General features: G+C 41.5%; 1 long non-coding RNA gene across 1 annotated transcript in view; it reads right to left on the minus strand.

Annotated features, from left to right (window-relative positions):
* Window positions 1-521: 521 nt before the first annotated feature.
* LOC125617960 overlaps window positions 522-23,103 on the minus strand; it is a 78,061-nt gene continuing 55,479 nt past the window's right edge. Inside the window, exons 2-3 of the long non-coding RNA XR_007349090.1 lie at window positions 14,159-14,247; window positions 522-2,501 (exon numbers count right to left, since the gene is read on the minus strand). This is a non-coding gene — a long non-coding RNA (uncharacterized LOC125617960). The remainder of the gene's footprint in view (window positions 2,502-14,158; window positions 14,248-23,103) is intronic.

Below are 23,103 nucleotides of genomic sequence, written 5' to 3' on the forward strand. Positions count from 1 at the left end.
GGGAGGGAGGGGGGATAGTAGAGGATAGTAAAGGTAGCAGAATACAACAGTTACTAATAGGGCATTATGTAAAAATGTGGATGTGTAACCGATGTGATTCTGCAATCTGTATTTGGGGTAAAATTGGGAGTTCATAACCAACTTGAATCTATTGTATGAAATATGATATGTCAATAGCTTTATAATGTTTTGAACAACCAATAAAAAATAAATTAAAAAAAAAAAGAAAAACACAATGATCGGCACAAAATAACAGGTTCACCACAAACAAGTACCAACCCAATCAGTTCCCTTGTTTAAGTTTTATTTATTAGACCAATAGTTCAGATGAGTGTACCTTCACTTGAGCCAGACATTAACAGAGTCTCCATGAGATCCCTGTGAATATGATGAAAGAACACAGGCAACTAGGCTCACGTATACACAGTCATTAAACCACCATCCCCGAAGCATCACCATCTAGCTGCACGCAATGGACGTCTCCCTGTGTGTACATTTTGGTCAACAATCTGTGCCTAGAGGAGACAAAATGAGGGAGGGATCACCACTTTGTTAGATGCCAAGAGCTGGATTTTAAAAGTTCTTCATAGGCCATAAAATCTAATAAGATGATTTTGTTTCTAAAACAGTAATATTATAAGAAAAATTATTTTCTAAAAATATTCTTAGGCCTAATATTAATTTAACAATATGAAATTTAAGATGAATACATAGAAAACCTACAGGCTGTAGGGGAAAACTGGGGGGAGGGGGTAGTACTTTGGTTGACCACAGGCTTTGCATAAACCAATAACCTGAATAGCCTCCTGAAGAAACTACTGGAAATAGTGGTACCGTCCTGGCTGTGTTAGGGTCCTTATCATGATCCTTAGAAATCTTCAGGATGGGATCCCAATAGAGCCCTTGGGACCCTGCCTTCCATAGAGCCCTTCTAACTCTGCTATTCCTAACCAGTCCCCAGGCGTACATGCCTAGAGGAGAGTGAGGGGCTCAGGCCTGAGGGAGGCCAGCCCCTAGAAGCCATCCTTCAAGTCACAGCTCAGCAGTGTGATGGCTGACAACAAAGAAATGCCTACATGTCAAGACCCTGAACACTCAAAGCTGCTTCTGTCTCAGAATTGTCACTGTCATAATGAGACAGCATAAGGACCACTGCTGTCAGGAGGGGAAGAAGACCTCAGGAGCCCTTTAAGCTTGGCAGTACCCTTCCCACCCACTGACCTGTGCCTGACAAGCCAGGACCTCGACATGGAAACACCTGGTTGGAACCCTTCTTAGCTCATCAGTCAGACAAGCATCTTAGGAGTTATTTTTTTTTTCCAAGGAAGGGGGTGTCCCTGAAGGAAATAAGTAGATGCCAAGCAGAGAATACAACAAATCAAAATACTTCCTGACACAGTTCAAATCCTTGGCTGATATACTTCCAGCTCCGTGCCTAGAACTAAAGACCAGCCCAGGGAGGATCAGAGGCTCCCCTGGGGCTGGAAGCCAAGGAGGTCCAAAGTGGCTTCAGAAATCCCTAAAACCAGACACTGGACTTGTTCCAAGCAGTAGGATTTCTGAGCTAAAGGGGACATTGTACGTCATGTAGTTCCTTCCTACTTTGGGAGGAGGAAAAAAAAAAAAAGTGAGAGGAACACAGATTTGTTCAGGGGAAACAGTGTTGTAGAGCTCCTTAACACAGGAAAGCACTTGAACACTGCTCTCCAGAGTATTTTTTCCACAATGGGCAATTTTAGCCATGGACTACTTGATCAGTTAACAGAAGAACCCAAAAGTTCACACCAGTCACCACCACCCCGAGAACTCAGTCCCAGACTGACCCTGAGCACTCAGGATCAAGGGTGTTGGGGAAAGGGTTCAGATGATCCGCTGTGACCTGGAACCAACCTCACAAAGCTGCATCACCTGTGGACAGGCGGTAAAGGGAAGAGCCACACCCCATCCTCAATCATGCTGAGACTTTAACTCTAAACAACACATTCTAAAGGCAAGTGTTACCCAAAAGTTCAGAAGTAAGTTTCGGGGATGGAAAATATACAAACCAGCATTTCGACACACCCCCAACTAGTATGCCTCTCTAAGGATAGGGTGTGGAAACCAACAGATTCAGATTTTTTTTTTCCCCATTGACAAAATGGTTCAGATGGGGGCTTCCTTTTTCAATGCTCTAACAATTCTGCCTTCCCCTAAGAAGGAAATTTCCATTGTGCACTACTAGTCTTTAACACATGCTAATTTGAGGCAATTTGGAGACAGGAGTAGCAGTGACAGTGCCAGAAAGGGACAGGCTAAAGCAAAAGGCACTGACTATTTGAAACCACAAACACTGAATATACAATTCCTCTATTTACTTAGAAACGGTTGCTGATACTCACCCTATCCAAAGATAAACTAGGACAAACCCGGAAAGGGAAGGGGAAACAGTGAAGTAAGGCTGTTGGAACCCTGGCACCATGCAGAGAAAAGCTCCTCGCAGCGTCTGGACAAGGTTTTCCTCCCTGTGAGAAAAATTTGATAACATAACACTAAGAACAGTGACATCAGGCTGTCACTGGGCACTAAGCCAAGGCAGAGGGCTGCCACCTCACAACACACTTAGAAGACACTTGGAGGCCACTGTGGCGTAGTGGAAAGAACATGGCATTGGGAGTCAGAGGAGGTGAATTTGAGTCCTTTCTCTGCCTGGAACAAACTGTGACATCAGATTAGACACAGCAGTCTGTGAGCTATAAAATGAATGAGTTAGACTAGCTGATCTGGTAATTCTTTTCAAATCCTGACATTCTGTTATGCTAGCAATACTGCAGCAGAGCAGTTATCCTTCCATTGAGCAAGTACTGGCTCAACCTTCTGTGTGCCAGGTGCTCTGCCAGGTACCAGGGAGTACTTGTGCACTCAAGGAACCTTCTAGCCCACAAATGCCAGAGACTCATAAACAAGCCTCTACAGCACAGGAGATGTGTGTGGACACGGTGAAGGGTCCAAGAGCAGAGAACAATAGGAAACAACTTCCCAGGAGAGATGTCCGGGCCAGCATTTGAAGGAAGAGGCAATTAGGCCAAAGAAAGGGAGAAAGAAATAGCATATATGAAAACACTCAAAAATGGCCCAATAGGGTACGCATGGTGGGCAGCATGCCAAGAGATAAAGGGCCTCTGAGCCATGCTGAGTCACTGCCCAGCATCCCTGAGCCCCCTCACTTCTGATGGTCACTTCAACAAGTCCCTACATGGCTACACTCTCAGGGGCAGAAAGGGTTCCTACACCAAGGCCGCTTATGTCAACACCCAGCAAACATCCCACCCCTCTCTCCAGCCCTCTCCTTTTGTCTCATCTGTCTCCACCTGTTGCCTTGCACAGCCAGGCTGCACCTGCTAACCTGGAGGGTTTCTCTCAGGCACCCAGAAGACCTCGCCTTCAGCTCTTGTTCAGCTCCTGGGCCCAACCCATGTCAGCTGTTCTGAATAGTTTCCGTCTTCCTCAAAGCCACAACCACATCCCACCCACCCCACTCTCCTATTCAGTAGATGCTTCCCACCCCCGCTGTTCATGAGAATGACCATCCAGCACAAGTCCCATAGCAACCCTGCTGCCCACCTGTCCCAAGTTCCTTCCTAAATGGCCCTAAGCCACGGCTATCTGTTCACAAGTAAAAAAGAAAATAAAAGGAAAGGCTTTACTAAGAAACAGAAATTACAGTCATGCATCAATGTGAGCTGTTGCCCACATATGTGCTGGGCTCTAAGATCAGCACCCTTGGTGGGGGTGGGGGGGGCGGATAAGATATTTGGATGTATTCCACATGCCAAAAGGCATTATGCAAATACTACTAGCTACTTCATAAATATTGGCTGAATCAACAAGTAAATGAATCAATGAATTAGATGTTGAAGAGGCAATGTAGACAGATATAAATACACAGTACCATCAGGTACGTGAACCAGGAATTCAGTCTACAATTCTGTATGCAGATCCCTTCTAAAACACAATGGCAAGGCATTTGCAAGCCTGCTCTTTGGCCCCTCCTTTGCTCCTACACACACAACCCATTTAATGCCAAGCAAGCAGTACTGAGTCATTTTAGTGCATTTATTTTGGAAACGATTTCCTAAAACAAACACAATATACTTGGTATAAAATATATACACAACAGCTTGACTACAAGCATGTGAAATACTATACTATATGTATGCATATAAATACATTCTTCCATGTTTTAAGTGCCATCATAAGCTCTCAGCCCATGACTGTTGACATAGGCCCACTGTAAATCACCCTCAGTAGCCCCCATTTGCCAACCTCTGTTCAGCATGTTCTACATCATGTTATGTTAGCCTCTCTGCCATTTTTCTTTTTTTGTCCCAATTAATGATTTGACTTACCATAGCCAAGAGATAGTATGCAACTGGCTCTGAACCAACCATGAAGTAATAAAGAAAAAGTATCACCCAGGATTGCAAAAATTCAAGTATTAGGGTGACTGAAGTCTCATAAGCCCCAGTGAATGCAGGTCAGCATATAACCCTGTAAAGGTCTATACAGAGTGTCACAAAGATATATAACCTTCTGCCCAGTTCGTCTTTGCACCATTTACCATAGAATTTTCTTCCAGTACAGCTAGTTTAGCATTATGCCATGATCTGGTTGGCACATAACCCACTATATTCAGTATTTCTCAGTGTTTACTATAGTCAGCATGAGGAATAAATGATGGCGTTCATTGGGACTCTGCTTCTCTACCCTGCAGAAGCTGTTGCATAGCCAGAGTGCCAAATTTCCCGTAACTCATTCCCAGCACTGAGTGGGGGCTGCATGTGAATCAACAATGGAATCCTAGACTGTGAGGAGTCTCATTTAATATCAGAAACAACAAAAACCCAGAGAGCATTGGTTGTTCTAGGGTAGGTGGAAATCAGGGCCTGGCGGGTGACCAAGGTGAGGATTCCAGCCTTCTCGTGCTCTGTCCAGGACACACAAGAGTCTGTTGAGTTCTCACCCCAAAATCAAGAAATTAAAAATGAAAAGACTGATATGCTATCTCTATCCTGGCTAGTATTTCATTTTCAGAGATTTATAAGAATGATTCTGCCCCAATGGCATTCCTTATAGAAATAGAAAAGGCAATCATGAAATTCATCTAGAAAAATAAAAGACCCAAAATAGCCAAACCAATCCTTAGCAAGAAGAATGAATTTGGTGGCATTACTAATCCAGACCTAAAACTATACTACAAAGCAACAGTAACTAAAATGGCATGGTATTGGCACCAAAATAGACCTGTAGACCAATGGTACAGAATAAAGGACACAGAGTCTAACCAACCCTCATAACTTCAGTTATCTTATATTAGAAAAAGTCGCCAAAAATGTACATTGGAGAAAAGATAGCCTCTTCAACAAATGGTGCTGGGAAAACTGGAAATCCACATGTAATGGAATGAAATTAAATCTCTTTAACTCTCATCATGTACAAAATTCAACTCAAAAACCTGGATCAAGGACCTAGGAATTAAACCAGAGACCTTGCACCTAATGGAAGAAAAAATAGGCCCAAATCTCCATCATGTCAGATTAGGCCCCAACTTTCTTAATCAATAAATGGGATGTATTCAAACTAAAAAGCTTCTTCTCAGCAAAAGAAACAATCTGTGAGGTGAATAGAGAGCCTACAGAATGGGAGCAAATCTTTACCACAGAGCACTAACCTCTAGGATATATAAAGCACCCAAAAACTTTAACACCAAAAAAACAAATAACCCAATCAATAAATGAGCCAAGGAACTGAACAGACACTTCTTGGAAGAGGATATATAATCAATCAACAAACATATGAAAAAATGTTCAACATCTCTAGCAATTAGAGAAATGCAAATCAAAACTACTCTAAGATTTCATCTCACTCCGTCAGAATGGCAGCTACTAAGAATATAAACAACAATAAGTGTTGGCGAGGATGTGGGGGAAAAGACACACTCATACATTGCTGGTGGGGCTGCAAATTGGTGCAGCCAATCTGGAAAACAGTATGGAGATTCCTTGGAAAACTGGGAATGGAACCACCATTTGACCCAGCTATTTCACTCCTCAGTTCATACCCAAAGGACCTAAAATCAACATACTACAGGGACACAGCCAATGTTTGTAGCAGCACAATTCACAGTAGCTAAATTATGGAACCAACCTACATGCCCTTCAGAAGATGAATGGATAGGGAAACTTACCACACAATGAAACATTACTCAGCATTAAAAGAGAATAAAATCATGGCATTTGCAGGTAAATGGATGAAGTTGGAGAATATAATGCAAAGTGAAGCAAGCCAATCCCCCAAAAAACAAAAGCTGAATGTTTTCTTTGATATTAGGTTACAGACGCATAATGGCGATTGGGGGTGGTAGCATGGGAGGAATGGAGAAACTTTAGATAGGGCAAAGGGGAGGGAGGGGAAAGGAGGGGGCAGGGGGATAGAAATGATGGTGGAATGAGTTAGACATCATTTCCCTAAGTACATGTATAAGACATGAATGGTGTGAAAACACTTTGTATACAATCAGTGTCTTGAAAAATTATGCTCTATATGTGTAATATGAAATGAATTGCATTCTGCCATCATGTATAACAAATCAGAATTTTTAAAAAAAAATGATTCTGGGAGGGAAAATGCAGTATCAGAAGAAATAGAAATGCGTCTCATGACAACTCATAAAATAGGAATGATTTGGATTAAGTTTCCATGGTTATTTGAGTTTCAGGTTGAGTTGTTGGCTTTTCCTTGTTAAGTTTCTTTTCTATAATCTATTGGACACTTTGGAAGACACAGGGCCCCCAAAAAACAGACAACTCTTTGTCTCATTAAAACATTGGTGGCAGCAATGGGTACAAGGTACAGTTGGATAGGAGAAGTAACCTCCAATGGTCAAGAGCACAGTAGGATAACTATGGTTGATAAAAATTAACTGATTATTTCAAAATACCTGGTAGAGAAGATTTCAATGTTCCCCAAACAAAAAATAAATATCTGAAGGGATAAATATGCCAACTACCTGGATCTGATTACTATTAGATTATTATTTTACTAATCATTAGATTATGTATACATCCATCAAAAGGTCACACTGTACCCCATAAATGTGTACAATTATGATGTGTCAATTAAAATTAAAATATATTTTAAAAAGTGGGTAACTTCTGTTCTCCGGTTTTATATTTTTGCCTACTAATTATAAAAAGTGGGGGAGTGGGATAAACAATGTTCAACTTTTTAAAGTTCAATAGTTCATTTCTATTGGAAAGGAAAAAACTGGAAATATTTAAGAGCTAATAGAATTAGCAAATTTGTACAAATGCTTCCAACATGGTAATTTTAGGAGTAAATCACATTATACAAAGTATATAATATGTTTCAAAACTAATATGACTTGATATTTGTATAGAATACTAGAAACAACAACAAAAAATAACTATTGCTTTCTTTTCTTCCCCTGGGTTAGAAATGCACAAATATCTTTAAGGAACAAAACATATTTGTTTCACCCTACTGCCCCTACTTTTTTGCTCCCTAAGATTTTAAATTTAGTTTCACTATTTTAAAAGGAGGACACCAAATGTTTTGTTGAATCTCAAACCCCTTCATTTTTCAAGATAAGATTTTAAACAGAAGCAGTAAGTCAGGGGTTAGGTCCAAATAGGTAGCAAGTGGGTGGCACTGTAGTGAACTGGGACATGCATGCTGGTCCACTGCTGCCCACCATCCCACATGGGAATATGGCCCAAATAATTCCAGAGATTCTAGTTTTTCAAGAGTAACTAGAAATCAAATTATGTGAAATTTTCTGACTTTTACAATTCTGGAACCTACTTCAAAAACTTATAAATACTAGTGTCTTTGGGCAGTTAGTTTGCAACTGGCATGGAAGACAACATGTTGTATATATGACAAACTCAGGGAACAAATACAACATCTAGAGACATGAACTCTGTTGGAAAATAAACACTAGTCTCTCAATCTGTGTGTTTACACACACACACACACACACACACAACCAGCTTTTCTCTTAACCAGAAAAGGGAGTTGAAGAGGGAATAAATGAACCTGAGAAAAAAATGAAATCAAAAACTGTTAGAAAACAAAAATGGTAAAGGTGCCTCTGATTCCTTTTTAAATGAAAGCAATCACCAACTTATATAAGATCATATTTCCAGCTTCTGAGTCCATATTGGGACAATTCTGGAAGCTACAAATTCATGGAAGTCAGAATTCCTTAAGCATAGTTACATGCTCTAATCTTTCTCTGTGTAATCAGAAGAGTCATCTTAGAGTGGGTGCCTGCCACAGAGAGCTCTCCAGAAGAGCTACATTTAGAATGGTATGTGTGACTAAGCATGATAGCTGAGTAGGGGAGTGTCACCCTCCTAAAAATGCAAAAGGGTTACATATGCAAATCTTGTATGTGCACATACACCTTAAAGGGGTTCCTGACCCCTCCCCCCATTTAAGAACTAAACTAGCTGATTACAATCATGAAGTTCCAAATATGCTAAGTCAACATGCACAAATAATAGTTGTTGTTTTTTTTTCAAGCATGCCTCTGAAGAAACCAGTTTTTATTTAATCATGCTGTAATCAGCAGACCAGAGACATTCTCTGTGAGTGGAGAAAACACTGAGTCATCTCTGTTGATAAGGAGACTGCAGGATGGGTCTGTAGAACAATCAGGATGATTTTGTCCTATGACATGCGGTAATCATTGGAGATGACGTCAATCTCCTTGTTTCAGTGACAACTCCAAGCACCATATAATGTTTACTTCCCCAAACATGCAGGGACAAAAAATATATTGCACTCTGTTTATTCACAATAGCCACTAGATGGAAAAGGAGAAAATATCTCATTTTTGCACATGACCAGCAAATGTGACCCAACTTCCTGCTTGATAAAACAGTGCAAAATCACATGTGTACATTTCGTAGAAATACCACCACCTAGGTATGTCACTGTTGCACAAGACAGATTTCACCTCTCTGTAGTTCACAACAACACCTTATAAACCTCTGGTTTATAACATAAGTACAGAAAGACATTTCTAGACAATGACCACTGCAGAAGCTACCCCCAAACAGCACCCACTCTCAACAGCAGGGTGGTGCTCAGCATCATGGTTTATAAACAGTGAATTGTACTGTTCACTTTCAGATAAGTGACAACTTGTGCTAACTCCATTTTGAGCATTTTCTTATGGTAACTGAGATTCTTAAGACAAGGAAAATGAGCCTGGGTTGCTTTTGAATTTGCCTGAACTCTGGGGTCAGAAACTATCAACCACGATGGATACCAAATCTCATATTCTATTCCACAATGTCATAAGACTTTGCTCTAATAGGCCACAGCAAGATGCTCAGTTGAAATAGCTTAATTTGTAGGTCAGCTCATGGCAACTAAACCTCATTTAAAATTCTTATTTGCCTAGAGCAGCTAAAGAAAATATTGACCAGAAACAGCCTTAAATCCTTTAAGAAATACGGGGAAAAAGAAAGAAAGAATTTGGTCTAATGGACATATTCCCATACATAAAAAATTTTGAAATTCAACTTAAAGAACGCTAGTCCTAAAATGCTAAAGAACATGAAACTGCAGCTCCAATAAAGACAAGGGGACATTGTGAACAGGCCATGGCCTTAATCAAAAGACACATCAAGCAAGAGCAGAAACAGACCAAGGGGTAAAGGAACTTAAATTTGTTTCTAAATTGTCAATTAAGAGTAAAAGGGATACTATTCTTATCCTTTTTATAAGATGATATGTAAGCAATGCAAAAAATTTTAAAGTCCAAAGAGGTACACAGTGAGAGGTCAGTCTCCTTCTTATACCACTGCCCTCCCGACTGGCTGCTCATCTTGGGTATCTCCTTTAGTGCTGGACCAAAGCCCTGGCCTTTGTTTTGTCTGCCTATTTGTTTTAACTTATAGAGGAAACCACCATTTTTGAAATGCCCATTTAAAAGCACGGAAAGATCCTATCCTTTTATTCCTGAAATTACTTACTGAGGAAAGAAGCAGGGAGCAGCAATATTCCCCCTAGTAAGCTTCATTTTTAAAAATTGAATTTAGGTTCTACTCTATGAGAAAAAAAAAGACAAATGAAAACCAGGGTTGATGCCAATCATCACAAATACCATTCCCCTGAAACCTTCATGTGCCATAAACCATTAGTTATACAGAGAACCCTACAAAATGGATGCTCATATTCCTGAAATTAGATGCTCCAGAAGTTCCATTCAGAGTATTTTCACTGAAATCCAGGGGTCGTAAAACACATGTAAAAGCAAGTTAGGGGCTGCCCATTGTGCAAGGGATTTAAAACAGCCCACAAATGCTACTTATCACCCTGCCCTTAAAGCCTGTACTGGTTTCCCATTCTGTTGTCAACATTTCCACAAAAGACCTGAGTAGACCAACCAGGTGGGATGGGTGGAGCCAAATACTTACCAAGAAGGAACTCTTGAGGATGCCCTGGGTGTGGGAAGCTAAACTGAAAGGCACCCAGAGGCAGGGAGTGGGAGGTAGGAGTGGGAGGTAGGCAGGCTTTGGAGCGGGTGATGGTAGGAATGTCTATGGGGGCTGGGAAGCAAGGCTAAAGAAACTCACCAGAAAGCTTGAAATGGGAAAACTGAGGAGCCCAAAGAGAACAGGGAAGAAGCTCAGTGAGAGGGCTTGTCTAGAAATGAGCAAAACCAACAAGGAGCAGCTGAATCCGAAGTCAGAATGTCAGAAATAGATGAAAATGTGTATAACTCTCAGACAGAGGTGGTTGGGGTTATGGGAGATACCTGAGCCTTACATCTACTCCAACCATCATGGCACATGTTGGCTGATTTTTATCCTACAACATTGATCCTTGATATTTTGAAGATATTTTAAAGATCTTCTAAATTGTAGTCCTGCAAGGCATGATACCGGTTTGGCCTCCATAGAAGTCTATCACATCTAACCTTTGGTGCACACATTTTTCATTTGAGTGAACCTTCAGTTAATGAACTTTTAGATGATGTAATTATAGGATTTTAAAAAATCTGAAATGTCTGAACAATGAATTAAACTTAGTCATCAAAACAGCTTGTTGAAGTTCCAGCCCATATAAAGAACAATGCCGTTTACAGGTTATTGGCAAAGGATGCTAGTCTTTCTGCTTGCCAGCCAAAGGCACAGCCATGTGCCAACTGCACAAATGCAGTTTATAATTCAGTCATGTGACCAGATTCAGAACTATGCAATTGTAAAACCAGTTTTCTTGATTTGGAGGCTGTCACAGTATTTCAAATTTTTATATAAGGTGAGGTTTTAATTACTGCATTTACATCACATTATCTCATTTGTATAATTCATATTTGCATAAAATGGAATCATATCATATATATATATATTAATCAGTGTGTGACTTCATTTATTTCTTTATAGGGATTTTATCTGAAAATCCATCCTTTGCCTTCCTTCTTTGTCAAAAACCTACACATCTCCTTTCTCTCCCTAAATGATCTCACCCAAACTCATAGTTTTAATTACCATCTATATGCTGATGACTCTCAAAGGAACATTTTCCAGGCCCAGCCAACTCTACATCTCTACAAGAACACAAATGGACTTCTCAAAATTAACAAGGCTCACTGGGTGTGGCAGTGCATGCCTGTAATCCCAGTGACTTGAGAGGCTGAGGTAGGAAGATTACAAGTTCAAAGCCAGCTTCAGTAATTTAGTGGGACCCTAGGCAACTCAGAAAGACTTCGTCTCAAAATAAAAAATAAAAAGGGCTGGGGATGTGGCTCAGTGGTACCAGTTCAAACTCCAGTACCAAATAATAAGTTAAAAAATAATAATATGGCTTAAATAGAACTCTTGAGTCCCTCTTTGTTCCCCATCTCAGCAAATGGCAACATCATCTACCCAGTCAAATGCTGTGCTCATCCTTGACCCTTCTTTTTGCTCATATCCCACTGAGGAGGCTCTTGTCTTCAAGATATACCCTGAACCTGACCACTTCACATCATTCTGTCATCACTACACCCTTATCCCCTCCTGGACCACTGCAAGGGTCTCCTAGAGGTAATACTGATTCTCCTCTTGTCCTCAAAGTCTATTCTCTGCTCAGAATCCAGAGGAATGATTTTGAAACACAAAAGACCATACAGGCTCTTGCACTTAAACTTCTCCAACGGAATCCAATCACTCTCAGGGTAAAATCCTCACTCCTTATCATGGCCTGTGCAACATGGGTCCCATTTACAAGTGATTTCATCTCTTTCTCCCTCCCTATAACCACCTCTAGCCCAAGTCCAGCCAAACTGGCTGCCTTCCTGTTCCTCTAGCAGGACAAATGCATCCTACCTTAAAGTGCTTTCTTTTCTCTCGCTGTTTCCTTTGCCTAAACACTTGTCCCCAGATTCCTTTACCCCTGCTGGTCTCTGCACAAGATGGCTCAGTCAATCGCGCCCTTTCTCTCATGCCTGTACACACACATACACACAGAGAAGCCTTTTTGGACTATTCTTTCAAAAAGAATCCCTTCACCTTGTTTTATTTTTTCTTAGTATGTATTATTACCTGAAAATACATTTTCTATTTAGTTATTTGTTTACTTCATTCATAAACCATAGTGAGTACCCATCAGGTACAACTTAAAGAGCTGGACATACAGCAGTGACTGAGACGAGCAAACACCTCAGGCCTCACGGAGCTCACGTTCTTGTTTGTCAGCCTCACTCAAACCTAAGCCCCAGGGAAGCATGGACACACTGTTCCTCATGTGGTGAACAAATCCCCAGTGCTCAGAGCAGTGCTTTGGCACAGAGTAGGCACTGACACATGTCTGCTGAATGAGAGGTCCTGCCACCTGCAGCCATCTGCTTCCCTGGGACTCCAACTACAGAGCTCTTCCTGCCTACCAGATGGGGTTCAGGTAGAACCTAGAATGTCCACCTCGCTCACCTTATATACCTAGACAGAGCAGTATGGACAGTTAGCCTCTGTGGCTGAGTTGGGCTCCTAAATCTGGGCCTGTCTGTCCTATCTGCCTTTACCTTTCTGCTCCAACCACAGGACCCTGCAAGCTCTCCAGGTGACCGTGCCACTGGGATTTGTCTCACTGGATCACAAGAGCACCCAATCCACATGGTGGAAGCTGATTAAATGTTGACAGGCCCACTCCCCTTTCCAACAAGGGGCTGGAGTCAAGATGCAGGGGTCACTGCTCACAGGACCTTCAGCATCGACCAGCTATCACGCCCCCAAGTATCCTCATGTTAGCACTGAACACAATGCTAAGGACATATTTTTGTCTCTTTCAACTACCTCGGAAACAAGATATTTACCAGGTGTGATGAGTAATTAAGTTTCTTCCAAAGGACATTTATTAACTGTGAAATGATCTGATCTCAAATAAAAATGAAGGTCATTGTGTAATATAGTTAATTCATCTTTCAAGACAAAAGCAGCTACAGTGGTAGAAACAAAAAAAAAAAGGAAAAGAAAGAAAACATGAATCTCTTGAACCACTCTGGAGATCTAAGAAAACAGGTGTGTAAAATTCACATTACCAGCATATACATATACATCTATGAGAATAATGTTCACATTTTAATGCACTGGTTAACTAAGAGGTGTCTGGCTTTCCCCTCTCTCACAGGATTAGTGGGTGAAGACATCTATGAACATTATAAAAGCAAAGGGAAGAAGCCCCTGGCTGGGAGTTGGCTAAAATGGGATTCCAGCTTGAAAAAGTGTGTTAATAAAATTAATAAAGTGTGGAAGGAAAAAAAGAATTGTCCTTCTCTACATCTCAGAGCCAAATAGTATGGCCTTATACTTGCCCAGCACTTCATTCCCTTGGAAGCATTTCCAAATTCATTATCTCTTTTAGTCTTCAAAGCAAACAACCCTGCAGTGTAAACAGGGCAGGATACATTTCTCTAATTCACCTAAGTAATTCACCACAGTAAAAATGGTAAAATCCAGAAATATATAGACCCAGACTAGTGTCCTTTCTCCTCTAAGAGGAAGGTTAGCAGAGTTCTCTTCAAATCACATTTTGCAGTTGACTAAAAATATTTCCCTTTACTGCAGCAGAAGGAACACACACACACACACACACACACACACACATTCACCAGTGGTTTAAGGTGGTGGGAAGATGCATTGGTCCTGGAGCTCTGGGCAGAAAGGGGGTTTCACAAACTCTTCCAATGGATGCCAACTCCTGTAACGACAAATATACAAAATACCTGGTGTGAATCACAAAGACACTGTGGCCTTACCCCAAGGGGACCCATCTAAACACCAATTGCCAGGAACCCCATGTAGGTTCAAAGTCCCCATCCTCCGCTTCCAGGCCAACTCCCTTCCCCACCCTGACTTTCCACAGTAGAACAAGAATCTTCAGTTCATCCACAGAAATAGTCTCCTGAAGAATGATAGGAACTTTGGCAAAAAAGGAGCTTAAGAGATCATCTTCAACAGGAATCATAAACTAGTGGATCAACGTCTAGCCTACAGAGGTGTTAAATGTCATCTGCAGGGTATGTTCAAAGAGTATGTCACATAAAATCCCCCCAGACTTCCAGCAAAGAGAGCAAGGAAGAAGAGGAAAAGGAGGGAAAGGAGGAGAAAGAGGAAGAAGAAGATGATGATGATCTGTCAATATGACCCATATTTGTGTCTGTCAACAATCAGCTGGTGCTAAATAGCAGGTACTCTTCACAGGCAGGCTCCTTACTGCTCCTTACTGTCTTCTCGACATATACAGAGGAACTGTGGCTGACATTTATAACTGATTTTGCATTATTGTTTAGGTAATGCTGAAATATTTTTATCTACTCATGACTCTAAGGCTACCAGAAATAAATATATATATATATATATATTAAGCAAATCCATGCACATACTTGTGTGTCTCAAAATTAATACTTAGCTGTAAGAGAAGTATTAACGTCAAGGAAACAGTTGAAGCTTCTACTAATAAGTCTCTACTAAAAACAGATACACCTACTAAAATGTTTTGCATTCCTTTACATGTCACCAAAGAATATAAGAGTAAATTGTAGCCGGTTCCCTAAGAGTTTATTTTTTAATATGACATTTTTCAATAATTTTACTGCTTTAAATACAAATTGGGGGGAACTGCCCACAAATGCCATTATTTCAAAAATACTTAGTTAATGTCTCAAACTATCTAGAACACTATGCTAGAAAAATCTCCCTTAATATGCACCTTAAATATAAGACTATAAATAAGCTCAGGTATAAGGTACCGGCACTGTAATAAGTGAGCCACTTACTCAACTTCAAGTTGGTGGGAATTAATTATATCACTCTGTCAAAGAATTCAGTAATTCATTAATTCAACAAATATTTACTGAACCCTATAATTACCAGACAGCGAGTGAGGTAACGGAAATTCACAAGTGAGGAAGACCCCTACATTGCTCTGTCTGAATTAAAGACACATCCAGACACTCCAAACAAATTACAAAACAATCAGAGAATATAATGATCTGGGCATGCATGTGTGTCATGGGAGCCCTGAGCAGAGGCACCTAATGAAGATGAAGATGAAGAGATACTCCGTAACATAGAGGATATCCTAAAATTGGATGGGATGGCCCAGGTATGAAGGAGATGGTAGAGGGACGGTGGGGATCCCAAGCCATGAGATAATATAGGCAAAAGTAAGGAGGTGTGAGCAGCCCCTCCAATTTGATCTTGTCCAGATCTTTTATTACCTTGTGGCTTATGCCCCTTGCCTTATGCCACATCACCCAACATCTACTGGGCTTTGATGCACAGCCCTGATCACACTCAGAACATGTCTTGTGTGTTCATATCAAGAATTCAACCAATTCAGCCCTGTTCCCTGGCAAGGCCTACTTATAATTCACTTGGGACAACCGCTGTTGTCCCAGAATTTGTAGGGTCCAAAAAACATGGTGGTAGAAACCCTGAACCTTTTATGAGATCTCTGAGAAGACAGTAAATAAAGATTTTTTTTTTTTTTTTCTTGTACCAGTCATCGGTCCTGCCTATCTTTACCCCAGGACCTGGATTTCCATGGCCAGAAGCTACTATGCATTCAAGCCCCAGAATGAATGTTCCTGAGAAAAGTCTCAGAATATCCACCCATCAAAATCTTGTGTGTGTGGCTGGGGATATAGCTTGGTGGTAGAGCCAGGCTTAGCATTCACAAGGCCCTGAGTTCAAACCCTAGCAACACACACTCTTGTACACAGAAAAATCCCCAAGTGGAGTTCTCTTCATGTATTAGAAAGAGATGAGCCACCAGCCCTGATCCTCACTGAGATGGAGTCAAGAGAAAGCAATTTGGATAAAGCAGGCTGGAAAGGGACTTGAAGAGGAGTAAAGCCCCTTCATGGTTGAGGTTCAGGTTCACAGTTTAAGGGCAGTATAAAGCAACAAGGAGGTAGTGAGAAGAGCTTCCCTGGATGCGTAACTGGTGGGCCAGTTCCCAAATCTGGCTAAAAATTAAAACCACCTGGAAAACTTAAAAAAAAAAAAAAAAAAAAACCTCCTAAGACCCAAAGGCATTAAAACAGACTCTGGTTTAGAGGCCCCAGAATGGGTCAAAAGTCTCCCACAGGTGATTTTGATGACCACTTGGAAAAGAGTATATTTCACCCAGAGGCCTCAAAAACTCCAGAACAAAGTCTCTGAGGTCATTAATTAACCATCCTCCGGGAAAGATCCAACAATTCAGGCTAAGGGCAGCTGCATATTCTTAGTATGTTTACCCATTCTGTATTGCATTATGACAACCATTGCTTCTTTTTATTTCAAATAAATTAAAAACAGAATGGCAACTGGGTAAGTGGAGGGGACCTTTGTGTTCACAGCAGTGCCTCCTATAATCAGCCTCAGTGCCTCCAGACAAGGGGGCTGTCCAGTCTCAGCAGTAGATCAGTGCCTTCACATACCTGTGCAGGATCCTCTGGCAGAACAAAGGACCTGAGGATGTCTGGTCATCACAGGGCCTTCGAGGAACAGTTCTAAGGTGCAAGCACTCTGATCAGATCCTTCCTGCCATCAAAGGGCAGGACACTGAAGATCAATGCAATGTGTGGAAACCTGCCAGGTCAGCTGAACACTTCTCTTTCCAGATTTCCACTTTGTGGTCATGTAACAGCCTGAGCAGTCCCACGCCAAGAATGGCAAAGTAAATGCCACATACCACAAAGATGACAGACAGGAGTAAGTTGGTTCTCTGAATGGACCAGCCTAGAGAGATCTCTTCCCAGACATCACCAGGTACTACCAGGCGACCTTCAGTCAGCCAGCCCCACAGAAACCCAAAGCTGGTCAAGGTCAACCTTCCCCATCACAAGGCCCACAGTATCCATGCTATCCTTCAACAGAAGACAGACATTCGGATGTCCCCTCCAGCCCAAGGAACCTCCAGCTGAGCCATAATGCAAATTGGAAGAGTTTGGGAAGGGAAGGAAATCTAGGGGAAGCTCAAGACAGTAATTTGCCTCCTTCTCTGGCCCTCATTTTTAAAGTGAACTGTTCATTTTTTCTGTTGTTCCATTACCCTGGCTTAAAATAGGACATTTCCCTGGCCCAATGTGCCAAAAGTCATCACAAGTGTTGTTTCAGACCCTGCCAAAGACCTTGAACCCTCACCTCTCTCATCTTCATCCTCTTCTCTATCCCACCCCAAGGATGTAGAGCAATATTGGCTGTTGTGAAAGTCACCTCTTGCCACCCTCATTCCTACCAAACATCAATCCTGACCACGCAACCTGCTCTGGACCAACAGGAACTCCCGTGTTCAACGTGCACTCAGCAACCATGCATCTCTTTCACACGGCACAGGCAACTTCTATATTTTTACATTACTTTTCCACCAACCTAAAGATGGAGAAGGATCCAGCTCATATTTGTTTTGCCTTTTTGTTGTTGTTTTGAAATTAGGGAGTCTTTGTTTGACTATAGATAACTGTATCCCAAAATTGTACCTTGAAATTCTTTAGTTTCCTTTAAAACATACCCCAAACTTCATGCCATCCAACACAGACTTGGCCCCTCTCATTTTTTTTTTCCAAATTTAGGAACAAAGTTGCTTCCTGAGCTCACAACAGACTCTCTCCTTCTCCTTCCACAAGTTTTAACTCTTCTACCAACAAACCCAGAGAGTCTAGAAGAGAAAATCCCCAACTGGCCTTGAGGCTCACCAACTGGGAAGGAAACAGATCAGAGTTAACTATTTCATTTTTAAAATCATACCACACTAGTTATCTGAGATGACTCCCTAATATGTGAAATGAATCCCAGCACACACAGGCATTCTTTTGAATTTGGAAGGAATGTCCTTATTTGCACGACAAATCCCACTGGGGCTGAAACCAGTGACAACATCCTCAGGCTCTAAACCCCACTGAAGCTCCGTGGTGCTCTCCGCTGAGGTGGCTCCACTTCCCAAACACTTCTTGCCTCTGGTCCCTGGGCCCAGCTGTCCTCCCACCACAACCACTGGCAAAGAAAAGTGAATCTTCAGGAGCTTTTTAAAGCTCTCCCACCTACTCCACAGATAAAGCAGGAGGAGGGAGAATAAATGTTTCCAAGTTCCCTGAATGACACAAAGCTCATAAAGTACAACAAAATTAGTTGAAAAAATAGCAAAATGATTTTAGCTTCCCTTTAAAAAAAAATAATAAAGCACGCCTACTTTAAATGATTCACAGTGACTTCATACTTTCTCTTCCACTAAGATATACATTCTTCCTCCCCAAGCTGACGGCTCTGTGCAGCACCTCCATCCTAAGAGAGTGTAGGGCCAGATCTCACAGGGCCTTGTTCTGTATGATTCGGTTCCCCAGGGAACATTTTGACAAAATCAGAGTATGCTCTGTAGAAACTACCTCTTTCTATTTGCTGGTCTTTCTGCCTGACAATAAAAAAATAAAAAACTCTGCCTGACTCTTGCCATGGCTAGAGCATTCTCACCATTGAGAGCTCAGATCAAATATCACCTCTCAACTGAGCCCAGCACTGACAACCTAACCTGCTTACCAGCAAGAGTCACTTTCCTAGGAGAACCTATCACCATCCATTACTATCTTATTAAACCATATTATGGGTACAGGGTGGTGAGCAGGAATCTTGCCTGATCTGTTCATTGCTGAAACCCCAGCGCTACAAAAGTTCCTGGTGCATAGCCAGGTATGCTGGTATATGCCTATTATCCCAGTGACTCAGGAGGCTGCAGCAGAAGGATCACAAGTTCAAAGCCAGCCTCAGCAACTCGGTGAGGCATTTAGCAACTCAGTGAAACCCTGTCTTTAAACAAAATATAAAAAAGGGTTAGGGATATGGCTCAGTGGTTAAGCACCTGTAGGTTCAATTCCTGGTACCAAACAAAAAGTTCCTAGCACATGACTCAATATAATTGCCAATGAGTGGTGAGACGGGGTGAAGGATAAGCAAATTGAGGTGTGAACAAAATCAAGAGCCTTCCAAAGATGCCCCAAAGCATGACTTCATCATGGTCTCTGGAATGGGTCTCCTGGTATCTCTTGTTTAATTCCTCTCAACCCTGCTGTTACTCAGATTTTTAGCTCACCCACTCTATACCTCTAGCTCACCCCAGTGCTCACCCATAGATAGTCAATTCCCAAGTTGGAATTCTCCTTCCTATTTTGTATACATTCAAGCATTTTCAGTTTTAAAACTTTAGATATTCACAGGGGTATATGACCTTCTATGACCTCAAGACTCAAGGATCTGACCCAAGCTCACCCCTCAAGCCACATCACTAATATGCCAGTTCACACTCCTCCATCATCATCAGTGAGCTCAGGGCTTGTGGGCCACACAGGTCTACATCTTTGCTCAGCCCTCTCCTGCCTAAAGCCTCCTTCTGCTGCCTCACTACCTGTTAGCTCCCTTTCAACCCCAAAATCCCCTCCCCACCAGGTTGGGCCTGGTGCCCTTCCTCTCTGCTCCGTAATCATGACTCTTACCCCAACATTATGAAATTATCTTTCATCTGTCTGTTTCCCTCAACTGACTATCCCTTGATAGCCAACATGCAATCTAACTCATCCCTGCTGGCCAAAGTCTGTGCTCAATTAACACAATGAACTCAACTGAATTCCATACCTTGTTTTCTACTCACAATTTCCATTTTCCACAATGGCCCCATGAAGAATCCTAACACTCAGCACTTGTAAAAGAAAATATTCTGTTGGTAAGCTTTGTTTATCAAAGCACAATGATAAGAAGCAACTGGAGTGGCAGCTTTAATATCATCATCATCATCATCATCACATCATCATACTGAAGACCTGAATTGTGAGAGGCACAGCTATGGTACAAAGACTATTAGTTCTGGTTTAAGTATAGACTCAGCCTCTCTTTAGCTGTAGAATCACAGGCATGTCACTATCCCTCTCTGGTCCCAAGTCTCTTTCTCTGTATGATGAAAGGGCCAATCAGACACAAAAGGGGATATACTGTATGACTGCATGTACATGAAATGTACAGAATAGACAATTCCATACACAAAGTAAATTAGTAACTGCCAGAAGGCAGGGAAAAGAGGAAATGGGGAGTGAATGCTAACTGATATGGGGCTTCTTTCTGTGGTGATGAAAATGTTCTGGAATTGAATAGTGGTGATGGTTGCACAACTTTGTGAATATACTAGAAAATGCTGATTGTCTAGTTGAAAATAGTTAAAACTGTGAATTTTGTGTTATGTAAACTTTATCTGAATGAAAGAAAGAGCTAGACTAGAGTGGAACTTGAAAACTGGAGGCTAATCAGACCACACCAGGCCTAGGTCATGTTCTTTAGAACTCAATAGTTTTCAGTGTATTTGCATAAATGATTTAAAAGCCAAAGATTTTCTTTATTGTGGCAATGATTGCACAAATGTGTATAATCCTGTGCATGATAAAACTGCATAGGACTACAAATGTGCACACACAAATGAGTAAATATAAAATCCAGTGAAATGTGAATAAGGACTACAGATTTTAGCAATGTCAACTTCCTGGTTTTGATGCTGTGTGTAGTTATGTCAAACGTTACCACTGGGGGAAGCAGGGCGAAGGGCACTCAAGACTCCTTTGTACCCTTACTTTGTAACTTCCCATAAGTATATAATTTTTTCTAACTTTTTAAAAATTTATCTAGACAAATATTTTTTAAGGTGGATTCTCCTTAAGATTAGCAAGATCTGCCAGGCATGGTGGCTCACATCTGTAATCCCAGCAGCTAAGGAGAATGAGGCAGTAGGATTGCAAGTTCAAAGCCAGTCTCAGCAACTTAGTGAAGCCCTGAGCAACTTAGTGAGGCCCTGAATCAAAATAAAATATATTAAAAAAAAAAAAAAAAAGGTTGGGGATGTGGTTTGGTGGTTAAGTGCCCCTGGGTTCAACCCCAAGTACCAAAAAAAAAAAAAAAAGTAGCAAGATCTGGTAACACTGGGCCTTAAGGATAGCACTTGAGATGGGTGGTAGCTACTCCCTGTAGATTGTCACGGTACTTAGTTTTCTAACACCCGAGGCCTAATGTCAATTGCCATTTGTTATGGTAGCATGCACGGATTTTTCCCTTAGAGAAGAGAAATATTTCTGTATCAACAACGGGGAAAAGAAAGACCAAGATTATCTTATGTTTCCAAAAAAAAATAAATAGATTTTAAAAGGCAGCCCACAACATTTTTGTGAAAAAGAACATTCCTCTCAGTTTCTTCTGTGATCTCTCACCCTCCCTCCCATGTTACCTGCCTGACCTCTGGGACATTTAAGGTTTGGACCCCTGGGCTATAACCCTTTAGGACCAAATTTCTTATTCTAAATCAGTAAATAAATTTTAAAATCAAACCACTGGAAAAGAACACAGCTTAAGTACACAGTATCCTATTCTCCCCTAAATATTTTGGTTCCTTCATCTCACCTTTCCTGAGACAGGATATTTCCCTCAGCCACAAAAAGGGCAAGCTCCACCCCATACACATGATCCCTTTCAAATAAACAGGATTCCTTTTCTGCACTGAAACTGCAGCTCTATTTAGTAGGGTAGGAAAAGGGCCCTTAGGGTACGCATTCCCCCATCTTTCCTACCAGTCCACCAGCACCACACCATCCCTGCCCCCAAAGAACATGCTTGGAATGCAGCTATCCCTAAAGGGGGAGGGGGGCAGGACATAATCACAGAGAACCCAAGTAAATTCCCAGTGAACGTTTCTGGTTCAGCCATTTCCAATCAGGGAGCACAGAAGGATTACCTAGGACTCCAGCCAGAGCAATATTAATATCCTCTTCCTCGGGTGACACCCATGCAGACTACCTGGCACTGATCCATCCTGAGGTGTTTTAATCAATGAGCTGGAAAACTGAGACCCCTTGATACCTGGACAGCCAGGTAGACACACCTCTCTAGTCAAGAGAGGTTAGAACTGTAATTTCCTGTAGGATGGCCCCTAGCTGATGTGACCATGAAGCCCCTGAAATGTGGCTAGTGTGATTGAGATGTACTGATAGATAACAGACCCACTGGATTTTGAAGTCATGGCACTAAAAAAAACNNNGGGGGGGGGGGGGGGGGGGATATTTCATTGATATTTTTATATCAATCACATATTGTAATAATTCTATTTTTGATATACTGGATTAATGAAAACATGTTAAAATTAATTTTGCCTGTTTCTTTCTACTTTTTAATGTGGCTTCTAGAAGATCTTAAATTACACATGTAATTTGTATCATATTTCTATTGCATAGCCAGGCTCAAGAGACATTCATCATTCTTGTGTAGGCATTACTGTCATTGTGGAAAAGGTGACAATACAGGCCAAGCTGGTCTCCACCTGCCCACTGTGTGATGCTGAACAAGTTTTCGGTCTTTCTGATGCTCAGTTTCCACCCCTCTACATGGGCATGATAATATCCAGCCCACGGGGCTTCCAGTGAGAGCAAATAAAAGAAATGTAGGTAGGAACACCTACCATGCATCCTCTCACAGGTGCTACTCAACACCTGCATGCTGCCACTCTTCTTCCTTTCTGACTTTCTTAAGGATGCAAAATTTGAACCCA

The sequence above is a fragment of the Marmota marmota genome, unplaced genomic scaffold (genome assembly GCF_001458135.2).
Source record: "Marmota marmota marmota unplaced genomic scaffold, marMar, whole genome shotgun sequence".
Classification (NCBI taxonomy): Eukaryota; Metazoa; Chordata; class Mammalia; order Rodentia; family Sciuridae; genus Marmota; species Marmota marmota.